Genomic DNA, 21,434 nt, shown 5'->3' with positions numbered 1-21,434 from the left:
GCCACTCTCCTTCCATAGGGGAATCCCTAAAATGCATCCACAATTTGGATCTATCCTTTGCATTGCAAGGTCCATAAATGTTAACAATAGTGATAATCTGATATGCCCACATAATTCTCACTCCTAGGGCTCTCCCAAAGGGGTGATTAAGTACCACTTTGGGCTCCAGGCCCACCCTTGTACACAATAGAGAGGACTCCACTAAACCCATCCACTCCCTCCCCATAGAACACTAACTTCTTTCCCAATGCTTGTTTCTTTTGTTGTTTTCTTTTGCTGTGAGCATCAAGATTACGTTCTTGAATGGCCCAACAGCTCACTTCCTTCTCCTTTCTAACTTCCTCCCAGAAGATGACATGCTTCTTTTTTGTCTTCAATCCTTTCACGTTCCAAGGCTGAATAGACCGGGACTCCATCATTGGGAGAGGGGAACAAACTCTTCAACATCTAAAACCTCCCCGGTTCTCGCATTTGTGGCCCTAGGAGATCCTGGAGGTTCCTCATGGTCGAGGGATTTCTCCTCTTGCAGCACCTTAAAGGGGTTGTGAAGCGAAATGGCACAAGCAGTCACCCCTTCGATTTGGATAGGGGGTGCGGAGAAGAGGATCCCTTTCAAGGCTCCGCTATTCTCTGGTGCTATGAATTCTCTTGCCGCCACCTTCACCCTTTTGGCCCTTTTCAGTCTTGAGATCTTCACCGCCGACATAGTTGTTACTGTCAAAAGCTTAGGTGTCATTGCCGAAAAGACAAACGGATTGACTTTGTGGCAGTGTTCTGGGCATTGTACTGAGAGGCTCAGCACCTCATTTTTCTTTTCTTGTAGTTTGGTTACTTCATTGTCACAAATCATACCTTTTCCTCCCCTATTCTTGATCCTTTGCAGTCCTTAATCTATTTCTCACCCTCTTTCACTGTTATTTCCTTGATCGGGACATGAGTAATATTCCTTGAATTGTGGTCTTGGGCTGTAGGCTTGGAGTTCTCTTTGGTTCTCATGGGGCAATCCTTGACAAAGTGTCAAAATTTGTTGCATTCAAAGCACGCCCCAAAGTAGGTCCCAAAGCTTTGGCTCTTTGACACTTTGGTCACTTCAGCCATGCTGTAGGGAGTGGAGATATGGGGCCCCTCAGTTGATCATCATAGCAGAGCTGGCAGTACTGATGGATGGAGATGTATGGAGAAGCCCTTGGTGTCTATGATTTCTCGGATGATTAGGGCCAAGGCCTCAGTACCACATGACATTGTTAGGGCGGAGCTCGCTGCTCCTCCATTGATAGTGAAGGCACTCACTCGATCAGTTTAGTTATGCATAGCACTTGGACTCTCCCAAGAGACAGATATGCTCGATTAGCACTAGAGTCCTCGCGACAGCTGGCATTGCAGGGAGATAGATCAAAATTTGTTGCATTCAAAGCACGCCCCAAAGTAGGTCCCAAAGTTGAGTGGAATAGGAACAAGACCAACTCCAATGTTGATCACCATACATTTCAGTGGTGTCTTAGAACCATTCCATCCTATACAAACCCAATTGGAGGACCTTCCTAGCCCCCTTTGATTAGGGATAAACAAGAGGGTGCCCAATTGGTTTGCAAGCATCTTGTTATTATCCCACAGCCAACTAGGCAGGCCCAGAAACTCCACCCAAATAGGATGGATCCCCTCGAGGGACTCAGCAGGGTCAAACATTGGTCCCCATGGTAGAATACAGACTGTTGTCCTATTAAATGTGAGGGGACCCTTATGAAGGACCTCTGAAACATCGGATACTTTCTTGAATCTAACTGAGCAAAACCTACCCAAGGACTTGCGGCCCTTGAATCCATTACATTAGCTCATATCTATTTGGGATTCTTCCACTGAAGTCGAACACCAACGTAAGTTGGGCTTGCATGGCTAGCTATTTTTTAATTATAGTTCACGAAATTGTGACAGTGACGGCCTCTACGACCTCCACCTGCTGTGGAAACGACTTCTTAAGAGCAGAAAAGGCTCGATCCACCAGCCCACCATCTTCAACTACACCATTGCTTTCTACCTGTGAGCATGTTCTTTGGATACCATTCAAGATGGCATCTAGTGCTTGTTGAATTCCTTCAGCTCATGTTCAAGACTAGTCCTAATTCTCTTCAGACTTTCATGGCTTGTATCACCCGAAGTCTCAGCAATTGAGATAGTAGCACCAACCTTAGATTCAAGGCCCTTTATAATGTTTGCGAAAGATATTCCCGATCTGAGAGCTACAAAACCTGTTGCTACCTTGTTTTCATCTGCACAAATCCTACCCTAAGTCTCCCCTGCCTTGAGGGTTTTCACCTCAAAGTTCTATCCATTAGACTTTTGTTCAACCAAGCTTTCCTTCTCTTCAACAGAAAGGCCCTTTTCAACTGATCCCACCGGGGCCGGATCCCTTGTCGAAGCCCCACCCCCGATCGCAGCTCCGTTCAAAGGTCTTGGTGATGGCCCGACACCCACAACCATTGGGCTACATTCCTCATCCAGTGGGATCTCCCTAGCCGCAAGTAGGTGCAAGAATCTGATAATGTCCTCATCCATGGGAAGCTTGTCCCCTTCCATGGTAAGCCCCGCTAGAGATAAGTCCAAAGTTTTCTTACACAGGAAGGGGCTCTAGCCGCCTGGGGGAACTATCTATGTGAGGAAGAGGATATTTGTTCTTAATGGTCTTTTTGTTTAATCCCCTATAGTCGATGCATAACCTATATGTACCATCCTTTTTCTTTTGGAATAACACAGGACTACCCCAAGGAGATACACTAGGTTTAATGAAACCCTTTTTCAAAAGATCATCAAGTTGTATCTTGAGCTCTTTAAGCTCATCAATATTGAACCTGTATGGAGATCTGGAATAAGGTGTCGCTCCTGGATATAGATCTATGGCATGGTCTACCACTCTAGGCGGAGGTATACCAGGAAGATCGTCCGGAATACATCCTTAACTTCATGTAAGAGATCCTCTATAAATTCTCGATTTGTCTCTTTATGTTTATCCTCAGATTCTTCTTTAATCTCATTAGCAAACACAAGCAACGTCTCACACTCTTATCTAAGTCACCTTATCAATTCCATTGCCAAAACTAGATTTAGAATCTCTTTCTTTCCACAAAGAGTGTGACTTATCATCATCAAATGATTAAAGATATATTTTTCTTTCTTAACAATCAATCAAAACATGATTTTCAATGATCTAATTGATACCAATGATAACATCATGCATATCAATGTTTATGTTATAGAAATCACCTTTATGATTTTGACTCTTCACAGAAAAAAAAAACAAATTTTCTACTAACTCTTTCGTGAAACTATTATTACCACTAGTTAAGTCCACAAGTCTTTTAACTTCTCGATTTAATTTCAAGTTTAATTTCTCAATCAATTTATACGATAAGAAGCAATGAATACTATCCAAATCAATTAAGAAATTCAAATTTTAATCTCAACTTCTACGCATAAATTCGATCTCACAGAAGCTTTCAAAGGACATATCAAAGACATAAAACATCACAAAGAAGGGGTAGATGACTTACCTTTATCGTACGCATCGCCAAAAGTCTCCAATTGAGCCATCTTGGTACGTATTGTCTTATCGGTCACCTTGCTCGAGCATTCGAAAGTCTCGTGGTCATGTTCTCGATATTGAAAGTATAATCCAAATCTTTGAGTTCTTCAATCCACGCTTCTAAATCTTCGCATATCTTTCTTATGCCATCAAACTCTTTAACCTTAGCCTTCGTTAAGAATGATTTGGTTGTCGCTTCTCCCATATCGTCATCGTTTCTTTTGGCGGTACCCCAGCGCCGCCAAGATGATTATTGTTTCCAAGTGGATTAGCATTGTTTTCACCTTCATGTTGGCCATCAAGTCTACATAGATATCATGCTCTCGTGCTGCTTTGCCCCGCAGAGTCTCAGCACGCTCCCGATTTGCAATTTTCAGATCTTCTCATAGTCGCTGAATCAGGTCTTCTTACTCCTTCATCCTCCTCTCATATCCTTCCATGTCCAGAATCAACCGCTTGCTCTGATACCAGTTGTCACGGGAACCGAATAATAGAGATAGACAGCAAAACAGAGAAAGAAATCTTTGTATTGATAGTGTTTGATACAACAGAGGAGCAATTGAATATATATATGGGCGCACTCCGTTGTACGGAGCTCGAACCTCCCGACCACCCCCGAGCTTCAGTTCGCTTGCATGCAGCGTCTCACTCGCACTCGCAGTCGCACTCGCACTCTCACTCTCACTCTCACTCTCACTCGCACTCGCACTCGCACTCGCAGAAGAAGAGATCGGTGAATGATCCCCAAACGCACCACCCGTCGTGCTTTTATCCTTCTTTTCCTCGAAAAGCCTGCACGATTTTCGTACCAAGTATACCTGCGAGAATAATATAAGAACGTGATCGCTAAACGATCCGTAAAGGTTAGATTTCTATCATGACACTTTGCACAGATCGTGTTTCACACATTGATTTCTGCATCGCCTACAAAATAGCCAAAAGAACATACTCGTGCAACCAATTCAACATGATAATCAAAGTAAAAAACATAATTATATACCTTCATAATCTCAATTTCCATACTCTACCATGAAAAAACAATCCACTTCTTGGTTGATAGCAGGGAGAATTGTATGATGTTGTAGGTCTGTCTGTCCCTGTGTACATTACACTGCTGCTGTCTTCTGTTTGTTTTCATCATAACTTTTACAAACGAACTCAGAACAGAGCGATCCAGGTACTCAAAACGACGGGAATAGGTCTGTTCTACAAGACAGCGCGGACAGAATTGCGAAAAACGTCTCTGTTTGGCTGAAAATGCAACTTTTAGGTCGCGACTCATAAAACCTCTATTTTTGGGTATCCACTACTTTTACAACTTATTTTAAGCCTACTCATGCATTTTAAGCTAAAACACATAAATATAAAACATTGATATTAATAAAAATCTCAATTTTTATTGTTCATAGACAGATTATCTGTTATTCATTATCTTTATCAAATCCGTCTTTAGTGTATTATTTTAAAAAAAGAATATATGTTCTCTCTTAATATCTCAACTCATTCGTATAAGCTCTATTTAATAGACTATCCAACAATCTTTCAAATCATGCTAACGAAAGATATGTCCTGCTACATTCTTTTCGACTTTAAGAACTTCAAAGACTAGTCCTATTACAGCGCTTGTCCCCAAAAGAACACCCGCCATGATCTTCCTAGAGCTACCTTGGTTGAAATCCAAGAGGAGGAGACTCACCAAACTCACCACAAAGGATCTCCTCTATGCCATGCTTGGGGAAAGGTAAGAGAACATGATGCTTTTATTCTGTTTGACCCTGGTTCTACTCACAATTTTATATCTATAGAGTTGGCCACCAAGCTAGGCATACAAGCCTATGAGATGGGAGATGTTCTACCCGCAGACAGTGCTTTCAAGGGGCAAGAAGCTTCAGTCACTCCCTTAATTGGGAAATTGAGGCTCCATGTCCAAATCTATGTGGACAAAGATGACTTCTTTATCTCTCCTCTCAAGCATGAGGATGTAATCCTAGGGGCACCATGGTTTGCTCGCCTGGCTGCCAATGTTAAATTCCCTGAAATGAGAATCTCCTTTAAGTTCAGGGAAAAAGACATGTATATAGATGCTAAGGAAATGGGTAACACTATCCCCATTGTACATACACCAGCTTTCAACAAGTCAATAAAGAGCTCTATTTCCGTGTACATGATTTTTGTTAAAGATTCTCAAAATGAACCTAATGCTTTAGCAAAAGAAAATAAAAGCAACCAAAAGGAATTAGAGTTATCCAATTTTCTCAAGGGGTTTCAAGATGTTTTTATTGACGACATCCCTTGTGAGCTACCTCCTAAACGAGGTAATGATGACCATGCAATTGAACTTCTTCCAGGAAGTTCTCCACCTAACAAACCTCCTTATAGAGTTTCTCAAGCTCAACAAGAGGAGATTATGCGGCAAGTGCATGAGTTAGTTGAGAAGGGCATGGTTAGGCCTAGCTCATCTCCATTTTGCTCACCTGTGCTATTAGTGCAAAAGAAAGACGGCACATATCGTATGTGTGTCGACTATAGAGCACTAAATAGGATCACTATCAAGAATAGGTTTCCCGTTCCACGGGTAGAAGACCTATTTGATAAGCTACAAGGATCGACCTACTTCAGTAGGATTGACCTAAAAAGTGGCTATCATCAAATAAGGATAGTTGATCAAGACATTGTAAAGACCGCATTTCGCACCACATTTGGTCCTTACGAATACATTGTCATGCCTTTTGGCTTGACCAATGCAACAGCCACATTCAACCGCTTGCTAGAGAAGCTGTTCAGGCCTCATCGAACCTTCACTGGAGTGTTCTTTGATGATATTATCATCTACTCTAATTCATTAGACGAACACAAGCAACACCTCCGGGTAATATTTCAAGTTTTAAGAGAGAATAAACTTTATGTTAATAGAAAGAAAAGTGAATTTTTCTTGCAAGAGATTCAGTATTTAGGTCACATTTTCTCTCAAGATGGCATCCAAATGGATCCATAAAAGTTAGAGGTAATAAAAGGATGGCCTAAACCAAAGAATCTTCATAAACTAAGAAGCTTTATAGGTATGTGTGCATACTATAGACGTTTCATAGAAAAGTTCTCACAAATTGCAGGACCATTACATGACCTAACAAAGAAAATCATTAGGTATACATGGTCTACTAAGGAGAACAATGCTTTCGAAAAGCTTAAAGAAAAGCTTATCCCTCAACCTGTGCTTACACTACCGAATCTCTCAAAACCATTTCAGGTCCAATGTGATGCTTGTGGTGATTGCCTTGGAGTTGTTTTGCTTCAAGAAGGGCACGCCATAGGCTATGAAAGTCGAAGGCTCGACTCTGTTGAGCAAGCTCTAGGAATATATGAAAAGGAGCTCCTTGCTCCTTTATTTCTAAGAACCTCAACATATATCTCTCCTTTCTTTTTAATAACCTCACCATATATCTCAGTTCCACATGCCTTAGACTCATGGAAGCACTATTTATTGGGGACTCCTTTCATTCTGCGAACGGATCACCAAAGTCTTAAGTACTTCATGATGCAGACCAAGCTCTCCGACAAACAAATGAGGTGGGAAAATTTCCTTTCGCAATTTCATTTTCATATTGCTCACATTGCTGGCAAGCATAATCAAGTAGCAGATGCACTCTCAAGACGGCCAAGAGTGAATGCGGTTTCCATAGCAACTCATAATGATCTATCTTCAATGATAGATGAGTATCCTATTGATCCCGATTTTAGAGATGTGATTTCAGCCCTTGCATTAGGGAAGAAAGAAGAACCATTTACTTTACAAGATGCTTATCTTCTCTATGGCAATAGACTATACGTTACTAACTCACTACGTGAGAAAGTAAGGTATGAATCTCATGCTCCTCCTTACGCGGGGCATAGAGGGATTCAGTCTACCCTAAAGGGAATTGAAACATATTTCTATTGGCCTACCATGAAAGTGAACATACAAGAGTATGTTTCTAAATGTGTGGTATGCCAAAAGACAAAATTTGATAGAGTGAAGCAACCTGGATTTCTTCAACCCTTGCCAATCCCTAATTCACCATGGGAGAGCATATCCATGGATTTTATCTTTGGATTGCCTAAGTCTATCCATGGGAATACGGGAATATGGATGATATTAGATAGGTTCAGTAAACAAGCTCATTGTATACCTGTCAAAAAGACTATCAAAGCCCATCAAATGGAAACCCTCTTCATTTCACAAATTTTCAAGTACCATGACTTGCCAATGTCCATAGTGTCGGATAGAGATCCTAGAATGACCAGTAATTTCTGGAAGGGTCTCTTTGAGAATATTGGGACAAGGCTAAACTTATCTTCGACCTATCATCCACAACAGATGGCCAAAGTGAAATAGCTAACCTAACAATTCTCGATCTACTAAAAGCCTATGTAACGGAAGTAGATCAAAGATCCCAATGGGAGAAGTACTTACCCTTAGTGGAGTATGCTTACAATAACACTGTACATACTTCCACAGGAAAAGCACCTTTCGAGGTAATTGAGGGAAGATCAAAAAGTCCCTTGCTACTTAAGGTACATGGGAAGATCTTCGCTGCAGATGAGTATAGCCAAGACCTACAAGAATCTTTTCAAAAGATTAAGGATGCTATCTCTATCTGGCAAAAGGTTACTACTGGCAAGCACAGAAGAGCCCAAGCCTTTAAAGAAAATGATTGGGTCTTATTAAAATTTCCCAAGGCTCGATTAAGGCACACGACGGGCAAAAATCCTACGGGACACCAAAAGTACTATGCTAAACTAGCAAAAAGGTACTATGGTCCCTTCCAGATTCTTAGGCCAATCAATGAGATTGCCTATCAACTAAAGTTTCCCAATCATTGGCTCATACACAATGCTTTCCATGTGAGCCTATTAAAGCCTTACAAAGGAGAGCCACCTCAAGAACCAACTATTGAAGACCCACCGGAGATCGAGGACCAAGAAGAGGTGCTGCAGCCCGAGTCCATTCTCTGACATGAAGACAAGGTACTAAGAGGCGGTAAGACTATCCGACGATATCTTATTAAGTTTAAGAATTATCTTTTTGAAGATGCTAGATGGATGCAAGGCATACAATTAAAGGATAACCTAAACCTTGTCAATGCTTACAATGCTTCCCAAGAGTAAGCAAATGTACAAAATGTTTAAAATGAACAAAGTTTTTGTCTTATAAGACTCTCTTTTTCTTTATTGTACACAAAAATGAAGTAGTATGAATGCTTAGATCAAGTTTGTGGAGACGACGTCTCCCAAACACCAAGTAGAGCTTGTCACTCTAATAAGGAAGATTGATAGGATTAATGTGAAGACATGCTTGCGGCATCCTCAGGCTCTCAAGCGCCAAATGGACTAGTCATCCATTGTGGAATGATGTCGTAGGGTAACATAGGGATCCTCTACTCTCTAATTAAAGGACTCATGCATATGCTTTATCTTCTCTACACCATAGTCGAGGATGACTATGATTTCAAGAGAGAGGTAATGTCATAATAATCAATATCTAATTCTCCTAAATGATTTTCTCATGTTAAACTGATCATTAAATATGGGGAAGTGCAGGGGAGAAAAAGCTAGAATATTGGTTAAGCTAGCAGACCGGCCACAGTAGGGATCCAAAGGAGGGAAAATAGAGATCCAAAGGGGGGGGGGCATCTGCAAAAGAGCCATGTGCAACAATGGGCTTAAAAAGACCCTAAGGTTCATCCCATTAAGACTTCCAAAATGCTAAGGTTCCAAAATTCAAAGGTTGTGTCCAAAGGTCAAGCATGGGGGGAATTGGATGCTTTGTGTGTGTCCCAAAAGTCTTTATCAATCCCTACATAGGAGGGGACGAGCCTTGGGAGTAGGGGATGAGAGATAAACTCACACACACACACACACACACATACAAGCTCCCTTTACACAAAGGAAATGAGGGACACATGTCAGCTCCCTAGCCCAGATGCCCACAAGGTGTACCCAATTCCTATTGGATGGCCTTGGAGGTGGACCAATGAGAATTAGGCTAGAGTAAATCTAGTTTAATTAATTTAAAAACACTTAATAAAAGAACCAATGAGAATTAAGTTCTCTAGAAGACTATTGGACAGTTTCCCAAGGGGACCAATGAGCATTCAATAGCCCAATGGCTTGCCTGATTCCTATTGGCCAGGAGGCAAAGGGGTCCAATGAGAGTTTAGTTGCATTTATTAATTACATAAATCTCTCACAAAAGGGGAAAGGGGGACACATGTCAGAAGGCTATCACTTATACTGCTTAATTATCATTGGCTAGCTCTAGGGAGGTCCAATGAGACTGTAGCATGAGCAAATAGCAAGAGGGGTGGACCAACAGAGAGAGGGGGCTGATTTTTGCAAGGCATTATCACACACACACTCACACAATCTCATGTGTGAAGTAAAGAATACTCTCTCTCCTTTAATGGAAAGCTTACCACCTACTCCAATCTTGTGAGAAGGGAGGCCTACACCAACAACTCTTGGCGTTGTGATGCAAATACAACCAAGAGCCAAGCTTCAATGCATGCTCATATTCTCTACCATGCTACTTACTAAGCTAATCTATGCTAATATGAGTGATTATGTGAGGAGATGTACATCTTTCTCGTAAGAATACTCCTTCTTCCTCTCAATCTACTCTCATACCCCACTAGCTCTCACCATCTTCGAAGGTGTGTGAGGTCTTGGGTCTGAGACCGGAGAGAATTGATGTTGTGTTTGATAAGTGTTTTGCTTAGTGCATGAAGCTTTCATCTTCATTGCACTAGCTAGTCTTGAAGGAACACAAAGAATTGTATTGTACAATGTCTCTCTTGATGGGAGAAACCATAATACAAAGACTTTTGGAGGGGGGACCGCCGGCTCCATGTAAATCCGGTCCTCAACTATTGTCAATAGCTTAATTTCTCTCTCTTTTGAAAGTATTGTTCATGCTATCTAACTAGGTGTTTTGTTGCTCTCTCCACCCAAGCACTCTTGTTATTCTCATTAGGAATCTATTCTAATGAAATGCCCACTATGTTCATGCTAATTTCCTCTACACATGGACATGATGATGCGTATGTAGATCATGGTAGTCAAGTATATGCTCAAGTTCATGCGGCTAAGTAGTATGTTTAATGAAATCAATCAAAATTCGATGATCAAAAACATTGACATACTTATGTAAGCGTTTGTGTAAGCCACTTAATAAAATACAACATGAATACAAGAGTGTGAAGGTAATGAAATATTGTTGGCCATATCACCAACTTGCTTGAGTATCTTAAAAGGCCCAAAATACCTCGGAGATAATTTAGGTGTTGGCCCGATCTTCATACTTTCTGAATGCTCTCGCACACACAAAAATACCTCTTTCCCTTTTGTGAAGGTCACTTGCTAACGTTTCTCATCAACATACTTATTATACCAATCATGTGCTTGTCGAACATTTTGACAAGCCAGTCTTAACATTACCATATGGTCTTGGATGAAATTGTTGACTTGTTGAAGCTTTTCACTTGCCAACCCCACCGTGAAGTGGTGATCTAGGTTTAAAATTATACATGAGCATGAAAGGACTAAACCATTTGTGACATGCTTAGAACTATTGTAAGAAAACTTGAGAATCAGAAAATAATCTTTCCAATCTAACTGCTTCTTGCTAATAAATACTCGTAGCATATCCTCTAGCACTTGGTTGACTCGTTCAATCTGACCATTTGTTTCAGGATTATCTATAGTACTTAAGTTGAGTTGTGTACATACATCTCAATTAAGGAATGAGGGTCCAACAAAGAGAAAAACATCTCAGTTAAGGACTAAAGGTTCAATGAAACCTAAGGATGGACAGGTGAGAGGGTAACCGGTTTTGGAGTTCAATACTCTTGGACAATGGATTTATATCCTCGATAAACTGCCCATTTTCCTGTTGTGCATGATTCACGTACCTTCTGGAGTTCTACCTTCTTCTATTTGAGTTGGGCGGGTGTAAGGTCCTCTGCAAACCAAAGTGTGGTGTCTTTGAGAAGCCTCTATTGCTCAAGGAATTTGATTCAATTTGCCTTGGTCTTGAAAGAGAGGACCGCATGGTTGGTGCGGTGTTCATGCGTGAGGGTGGTGATTGTTGCTTGATTCCATTGTACTTCTGTAGGGACTATCGCCTAAATTTGAGAGAGGGACTCATTGAACTTGAGGTCCCCCTCCCCTTTCTAATCGCTTGGGAGCCTGCCAATGTGAACATTGAGAGCTATATCGTCTTGCCATATTTATTCGTATAGCTTGGATGCCACATCGTCTTCAATCTTGCAAGAGATCTCTCTTTTACTTGAATCTTGAACTCCTGTGTGAGGGTCGTGGCTACTTTCCCTTTTGCTTTAGTGAGCATGGCTTCCATCTGCTCCAATTCCATTTTCCTTTCCTCCACTGCGGTGAAACAAGCTTTGATCACGACGAATCTCTCTTTTAGCTCCTTGTTTTCCTTGCAAAGTCTCTCAACTTCATTTTGAAGGTGTGCATTGATGTCGAACTTCGGGAGTGTTTCCACCACCCCGACAAAAGTGAGCCTGCTTTGGGTTTCTCAAGTGGTCATACTAGGTTGTTTGTGTGACCGCGTAGTAAGCAGCCCAATAGAAAAGTCAGTAGCTTGTATGACTTTACCCGACCCTGAGCAGGGTTGTACTAATCACAACCACTCCGCAGGATGGTCGCAGCTTGCAGCTCGTAGGTGCGGAAGTTTTTAAACGTGCAATTCACTAGGTGGGGCGTCCATGTGTCTAACCTCCCCTTGAGGGTGCCGCCCTTGCATCCACAGTGGAGCACACACACACACACACACACACACACACACACACACACACACACACACACACACACACACACACACACACACACACAGAGGAGGCTCTGCAAGAATACACTCACCTAAGATTTTTACTTGAAGAATGTGTTGTGTGTGTGTGTGTGTGTGTGTGTGTGTGTGTGTGTGTGTGTGTGTGTGTGTGTGTGAGAGAGAGAGAGAGAGAGAGAGAGAGAGAGAGAGAGAGAGACCGCCAGTTTGCATGACGCTTCTCTCCTTTTGTGTATTTCATTGAAATAGATAGAGAGAGAGAGAGAGAGAGAGAGAGAGAGAGAGAGAGAGAGAATCTGGATAGAATTTCCTCTCATTCTTTTTAAAAATGGATAATTATCACATATTGGAAAGTATTAAATAAAATTCATTATTTCATAGATTCCCCTTACATTCCCCCTTCTCTACTCCTCGCCTATATCCGTACCTTCATCCGTCTCTCAAGGGTGCACTCCATGCCTCTCTGCCACTTCTCTAAGAGTCCCTCTTTTGCCCCAATGTCCTTCACTCACAATCTCCTTGTGAATTCTCTCCAAGTACCTTGTCTTCCAATCTCCAATAGCTGGTGTTCTTCATCAGAGGCAGATCAGCTATTCAGGTCATAGGCAGCACTGTTGCATTTGTAGTAAGGACATGCATGGCAGTGTGTCCCTTCTTGTAAGGTATGGGCTTTGTCCTAGAGTCACTAGAGTGTGAGTGAATGAGAGAAGCGGTGGAATTATCCCACATGTAAAGGTGTTAGGTCGTAGAGCTACTTAAAACTCCTTTCATGAATAAACAATCATTCCAAGTTTTGCATTATATGTCTCTTATCTCTTGATGAGCTTATGATGGGCTATCCAACTACTCAAGATCGTGTTTATGAGTCCAGGCTAATCTATCTTGGAATCTAATTGCTTAACAATCTAGCCTACACACACTCACACGTGTGCACAATGTTTATCACCCACCTTAGGTAGCACAATCCCAATCCCATCAAGTGGTATGAGAGCCATGGTGTGCTAGCTAGGTTTTTTGCTATGCATTTGTGTGTTAGTGAGATTACCATCTCTATTAGGTTTCTCTACTCTCTAATCAATTCATGATTAAGCTATGTGTATGCAAGTTCATGGTGAAAATCCATTCAGCCACTACCTTCCATAGCTAGGTCAAGATTGATGAAAGAGTTGTAGGTTCTTTGCATTGCAATTAGGTCTTTCATTTGACATCTCTCCAATGCTAGATTGATTGGGAACTCTCTCTTCACTTCCCGTTCAAATTGATTTAATTTCACTTCTTTTGAGTGTGCATTTAGTGGTTGATTCTTTCATATTTGTTCCTCCAAAATTGATCCCTTTTTGCCTATGCAATTCATGAATCGTGAGTGTGTGGAGAAAGTCTTCATGGCAAGCTTTCCATAGAGACTTCAAACACTCCATTTTGAGCCCGAGAGATCCTTTAGTCCTATCACCTTATTTTTGCTTTTCCACACAACAAGAGGTTGAGTCCAAGTGGCTAGCTCTAGCACACTATATTTGGGAGTGTGGGGAGGGTGTTTCAAATCCCTCAACCAAAATTTTTGGAGGAGGAAGTTGGACAGACTTGAGATCCGCAGTCAATTCAAGCTGAGAAACCCCTAGCTGGTCTGCTAGAGCTTGTTCCCACACGCATATACCATTTCCCGTTGGACGGATGCAAGGTGGCAGAAATCCATTTTTGGAATGCCTTCGGCTCCACAAGCGAGAGATCCAACGCCGCCATATGTTTTGTTGCCCATTGCTACCCGATGTTGTGAAGCGTTGTTCCCACGCCACTCCTATGCTCCAAATCCCCCCTTTTCTAGGGGTCTTTCTCGCTAAAGATCTACATCTTACACATGCCTTGTTCCCCGAGCTACAAGGAAACGATCGAGCCATTCAAAAGTCTTTGAACTTCAAAGAGCTCACCAAGGGCTCTCTCCCACAAGCAAAAGACTATAAGCACAAGGCTTCAAATGTAGTTTATTGTGCATAGCTCTCAAGAGCTACAAGTAGAAGGCATTGAGATAAAGCACCAAAGGTTGTGAAGAGCGACTTCACACAAGTGAAGAGGTACTTCACATTGAAAGGAAATTTTTAAATACGCATTAAAATTGAAAATCTTGCAACCAAGCATAATTTCTTGCAATGTATGTCACTACATCTACCATTAAGGAGAATAATGTCATTGTGCACTTGTGTAGAGTCAAGACATTGCAATGCCTTGGAGAGTCTCCAAGTGCAAAGAACACTCCAAGTCACCATGGGGGAATTTGGGAATTCCACTTCAAGGGGAGGAAAATCGGCAACATCAGCATTAGCATCCGCATCATTAGATCTTTTGCATCAATATGTTTAGCATTGCATTGTTACCATATACAGGTGGTAGTGATGTGTGTGAACACACTTAGGACCATCGGGGCATTTTTTCCCTCACTAGGAGGTTGTTTCCCCCGTGCATTGTATATATGCCCATCACTCTAGGGCTATCAATCTTTCCATTTTCCCACTAAGTAATGCACTCTTTGTTGTGTGCCTTGAGCTTCCTTCGTCTTCTCCAAGTTGTGTGTGTTTTCTTGCAACCCTTATTCCAACAATTACTATAAGAGCAGGTAGTGTCCTCTCGAGCTTAGTCGCCACCAGCTCCAGCACACGCTTGCTCACTTTCACTGATTTTTGTGAGCTTTGGCGAGTGTTCACAGGTCGACAAAAAATTTGGGCAAGCTCAAAGAGCTTGGTCTGCTCAAATTTCTGATTCGAGCTCATTTGGGCCGTCATTTCCACTACAGGCAATATTGCATAGGCTATTTTGTCATTTTGTCAGTGCCATTTTTTGCATAACAAGTCCCTTACAATCTTCTACGGTTTGTGCTATATAGCACGTGTTGTTCCTGCTTTGTTTCTCCTCTTTTCAAGCAATTTTCACATCAGGTGCAGGCATTCATAATGGTTGACAACAACACAGATGTGTTCAAGATGTTTGCTGCTGAGGGCAGATTGGATGGGGACAATTACCCTATGTGGGCTTACATGATGCAACATGATCTTGTGTCAAAGGGTGTCTGGAATATTGTGCAGGGAATTTATGTACGTCCTGGTTGTGAGGATGTAGGCGATGTTGAGGATGTTGCAGGTCTTGCAGCAAGGATTGCTGCTGTTAGAGTTGTTTTGCCTACGGTAGAACAAGCTCGCTGGATGTAAAAGATGCACATGCTCATGCATTGATTGAGTTGTCTATGAAGCACACTATTACTCCTCACATTTGTTCAGCGAAATCTACAAAACAGGCTTGGGATATTCTGGCAAGTCTTTATGCAAGTCGCAATGAGGCAAAAATTGCACTCCTATGTAAAGAGCTGGAGTCTAAGATTATACATGAGGAAGCGATATGGACACTTTCCTTGATGGTGTTTAAGGATACCAATAAGAAACTTATTTCTACAGGTGAAGTCATTCCAGACAGTTCCCTTGTGCAGACTGTTCTTGATGCCTTGCCAAATTTTTACCAGACTTTTGCTAGTACTTGGAGACTTATGACCCAAGGAAATCCTGAAGTTTTCAAGTTTACTGCATTATGCACATTGCTATTGCAAGAGTCTCTTTCCAGGAAAAAACAGGACTAGACAGTCTGCAATTGAACATGCCTTTATTGTTGCTCAAATAAAAGGTGGTAACAACAATGCAACCACTTATTATGGTTCTTCTGTGAGTGGAAAATTACCTGTTTTGAATGCTTCTATTGGCAGCAATTTGTCGGGGAATTCTAGTGAAAAGGGAAAAAAGAAGATGCGTTGCCACTATTGTAAAGCTAATGATCATTTGATCAAGCAGTTTCCTAAGTTAGATTCAAAGACGATTTCTTTGGCATGCACGTTTTGGTCATTTGAATTTTGTCCAATTTATTGCATTTGCAGAAATCTGATATGGTTGCTTCTTTGCCACCTCTTGAAGCACCTGTCAAACATGTCTGTGAAGGCTGTATTTTGGGTAAGATGCAGCATTCTAAGTTTCCAAAGGATGGTTCAGTTAGGACCACATGCAGGTTGTAGCTTGTGCATAGTGATGTTTTTGGGCCCATGTAAACTCTGTCCTTGGGAAATTACCTTTACTTCGTGACTTTTATTGATGATTACTCGAGGCATCCATGGGTATATTCGCTTAAAGCAAAGTCCGAAGTGTTTATTGCTTCTAACAATTTCTGGCTATGGCTGAAAATGTCTCAAAATGTACTATGGGCACCCTCCATTCCGATCGAGGGGGGGAGTATATGTCTCATGAATTCAATGCAAAAACACCAATGTACAGTGTCTTATACGCCTCATTAAAATGGTGTTGCTGAGAGGAAAAACATGTCACTTACAAAAATGGCATGATGTATGGTCAAAAGTCAAGCTTTATCACATTTGTTTTGGCTTGAGGCCATCATGTGTGGCTTATAAGTACTTAACGGATGTCCTATGAAAGCTTTGCATTCTATGACTTCATATGAAGCATGGCATGATAGAAATCCTTCTATTGAGCACATGCGTGTTTTCGACCGTTTGGCATATGCTTTGGTGCCACAAACACAACGAAGAAAATTGGATGATAAGGATGTCAAATGTGTTTTTGTTGGTTATAGTGCTGAAAGCAAAGGTTACATGTTGTATCATCCACAAAAAAAAGAAATTTTGGTTTCACAAGATGTTGTGTTTGTGGAAGATTATGTTCAGCCCTTGCTATCATGTACTAGAAAGAGTAATGTAAGCTCACAGAACATTTATGACACTTTGTTGCCTCTTTTCAGTGGTGAAAGTTCGAATGTAAATTCCAATGAGGCAAATGTACAGCCTATGGGGGTTTCGGAAAATGTTATAAATCAGCGTATTACTGATGCAGATGTACATGATGTACTTGATGAGGAAAGGGTTGAAAATGAGCAAACTAGAGGTATGCCAAAATGGTTGGTGCATACATTGTGTGACAGTAAATTGGATGCACCTTTGTCTAATCGCACTCATTCAGGCTCTCACCATGCATCTTATGCATGGGATTGTTATTATTTGATTGTGTCTAGCTTACATGATGTCGAGGAACCTCTATCTTTTGATGAGGCATAGAATTTAGAAAATTGGTTGACTGTCATGCAATCAGAATATGATGCACTTATAAAAAATGACACATGGACTTTATGTGATTTACCTGCTGGCAAAAAGGCCATTGGTACGAAGTGGGTTTACAAGTTGAAACGCAAGCCGGATGGTGAGATTGATCGCCATAAGGCTCGTTGCAAAAGGTTATGCACAACAAAAAGGCATAGATTATAAAGAGACTTTTGCTCCCACTTGTCATATGAGTATTGTGCATTTTCTATGTGCATTGGTAGCTCATTTTGGTTGGGATGTACATCAATCAAACATTGTTACTGCTTTCTTGAATGGTGACATATTTGAGGAAGTTTATGTAATGCAACCTCGCGGTTTTGTCAAGAAAGGACAAGAGGATAAAGTGTGAAAATGTAACAAGCTTTGTCTGGATTGAAGTAATCTCCTCGTGCTTGGTATGAGAAGGCTGACACCCATTTGGTCAAACAAGGCTTTCATAAAAGTCCAACAGAAAGCACATTATATGTAAAGCGTGAGGGTGATGTACTTCTCATTGTGGTTCTCTACGTGGATGATTTGTTGATCACTCGACCAAATGAGAGACATATTGCTAATTTTAAGGCTGATTTGAATGCTACTTTCAAAATGAAAGATTTGGGGTTGTTGATGTGAGTGCGCGAATGCGGTGCGTGTACGGAGAGTGAGAAGGGGAGAGAGAGAGAGTACACAGGATGTGGGTGGAGCTCCCAAATCTCATTGTATGAGCATAATGTGAGAATGAGTGAGAGATCCTTATTCTTTGTATGTATAAAGAATAAGGAGATAAATGTGGGCAGTCGGACACTGGTCGACAGACACGGGCAAAGCACGGTGAGGCACACCGCCTTTATCTAACATTCTCCCACTAAAGGTTGTGTGCCTATAAGTGGCGAGAAGACTAGCCTACAACTAGTATATACAAGAGGTGAGAGAAGACGGCTCTCAACCTATGCCCACTGGCTCACTCTGTAACCGCTCTAGTATAGATGCAACATGCATACCACTAGGGCTAGAGCTACGATGACACTCCTGATGCAGGTATCGAGTGATGACTTGCATGGCTCCACAATGCACAATGCCAATGTCACTCAGCGTATGAATGAAAATTCCCACTGCAAATGCACCAACCGCATAAGCAAGATCAGGTCTCGAGACCAAAAGGTCAGACATGAGAGACCCGAAAGCCAACGAAACATGCACTATGTGTGCCAACCTATCCCTGTCAGTAGCCTCAGTGCCATATGAATCCTCATCAGGAACCACCTGACTATGCATCACCATGTCAGCATCGTCTGGCAAAGGCATATCTACTGAGAATGACTGCAAAACCAAAAAATCAGCACCACTGCAATCACACACAACTGTCTGAAGGACAATGTCGCCCTCAAACGTATCAGATGCATCATCGAACAATGCATCGGTGGTCTCTGGCTCAACTGATGTCACCTTAACTGATGACTGACAAAGCTATGCATCCCCAGAGATACCACTATCTGCGTGAATGTCACCACAATACAAATGCACAACCTGCTCTCCATGTAGCACATCTACAAAAGAGACACGCCTAGTCTCTCGCTCCAAACATGGATGCAAATACACAGACACTACAACGCCTCGTGTGTCAAAAATATGCAAAGGGTATACCAGACCACTCATAGCACCTCTGGCTATCACAAGTGATCCCCTATGCATCTGAAATGACCGCTCTCCAAGCAGTACACAATGTCCACTACTCTGCAACTGATGCGCTGAAATGAGAATCTGGCTAAGTCTTGGTACATAACGTACATCTCGTACTATAAGCAATGCACCGATAGGTAAAGACGACATGCATACATCTCCAACACCCTCTATGTCATATGTTGAAACATCAGCAAACTTCCCACAACCAAGTCTCCCACTAGAGAAAGAGCAAAACAAATCATGACGTGCGTCACGTGAAAAACTACATGCTCCTCTAGTAGAAAACACGTAGACAATGTGCTATCCCAAGACACAAAGTAGTTTGAAGGCAAGCTAGACTCAAAAGTGACATGGCCGTCACATGCATATTCTCTAGCATCTGTCCTCATAGTAGCACCATGCATCTGCCTCTTCCGCTGCCTCATACGCCTGAAGCAACGACTCCATATGGCGTCGCCGCAGTGCCAACACCTCAGTCGCGATCGTGAGCGAGAACCGCCTCTAACCTGAAGCGTCTCCATATCCATGCCAAAACTATGGCAAACAATGCTCAAGATCACAAGACTCTCCCACCCAAGAGCAAACCTCTGTCTCAAGCAAAGAAGGTGAGCAAACTGTCAAGCTCACTAGCCTCTGCAATAGCCTCTCCTCACTCATGCTAGAGTGTCAGGTCTCCTCAGTGTTCCAGCTACGCTCGCATCTGTCTTTGCATACTCATGTGCATCACATCAGCTCGTAGCCACCTGCCATTGCCTTCGCTCCCTCGCCCTTGGCTCCATGTCCTATGGCCAAGCCATCCGTCTTGTCAGTTGCCCCCCCTCCCCCCCCCCCTTTCCCCTTCTTTTTCGTTTCATTCACGAGCCACCAAGAGCATCTTCTTTGATTTGCATTAAAGAAAATAATCCAAAATTAGTCACACTTCTTTTGGTAGGTGTTTTAATAAAAGACCTCAATACTCTAGAATATTCCCCCATCCCCAAAGCTTTCTTTGCACATCTACGCTCCGCTTCATCGATTGTGCCCTCGAACGTTGCGCTTTGTTCTCTAGCTTTTGTAGCTCGCTAGGTCTACACCCTGGCTCCATTGGCCTCAACCTTTGCTCTGTACCCTGCCCTTTGTCCATGTGCTCCTCTACCCTACCCTTGCCCTGACCACAACAAAAGCCTCTTTCTTTTGCTTTTGTAGCTCAATGCAAGCGGCTTCAGAGCCCCAACCACATTGGGCATACCCACTTGCAACAACGTCATATTGGGATGGAGGCCTATGCACCATAGCCATAACTAGGTCTACTCATATCTACCATATCAAGGTTGTGGGCCACGACCTCCTCATCTCTTTGCCGTGCACCATAGCCTATCTCTCCCTATCAAGCAGCCACAAGGCTCTTGCATCTTGAAGGCCCACCAATTCTTGCATAGGTAGCACCTTTTTCACATTTGTTGCTGTATATAACTCTCCCTTGAGCTTGCAGATAACTTTGCCATATAAGAGCTAGGTTCCCCTATGGGTTTATATAATTAGTAGTATTTATAAAATTAGTTAAAGTAGATGTCTCGTTTTTTCAATATTGATTTAGCAAGGTGAAGGGAACATCTTCCTAAATCCTAGTGATACAACTAATATACGTGAATTTCTTTGTATTAGGAGAGATGGTACTTGACTAACCAATGAGAATTCTTCCTCCTTAATGAGAATTCTCCCTCCTTACTTTTAGATGAAGCAAACGTTCTCCCATTTCCTATTTTGAGCAACTACTTACCCGAAAAGCTTTGCTAATGGGACTACTATTTTACAAATTGAGATCGTAAACATACTAAATGATTTTCCACATAGTAAGTACAGTATTTCTCAAAGTATTCATTTTGAGAAATTCAATATGAAGCAAAGCGAACCTTCCAAGATTCTTTTCATTCTGCATATATTAAAATTGGTACTTAAAGTGGAGAAGAAGCTTTAGCTGGCCTGCAACGAGGCAACGACGCCCCCTCTTGCCCCTGCGTGCACACAACATTGAGAGAGAGAGAGAGAGAGAGAGAGAGAGAGAGAGAGAGAGAGAGAGAGAGAGAGAGAGAGAGAGAGAGAGAACTAGCCTGGCGTTGCGGAGGTGGCTACTCCCAAAATAGAAAAAGAGAGAGAGAGAGAGAGAGAGAGAGAGAGCCTTTCAGAAACCTTTGCTTAAGAGGCAAAAGTTTGTGGAACGAGGCTGTAAT

The sequence above is a fragment of the Adiantum capillus-veneris genome, chromosome 13 (assembly GCF_014529385.1).
Source record: "Adiantum capillus-veneris isolate H3 chromosome 13, ASM1452938v2, whole genome shotgun sequence".
Classification (NCBI taxonomy): Eukaryota; Viridiplantae; Streptophyta; class Polypodiopsida; order Polypodiales; family Pteridaceae; genus Adiantum; species Adiantum capillus-veneris.
This window is presented reverse-complemented; position numbering follows the sequence as displayed.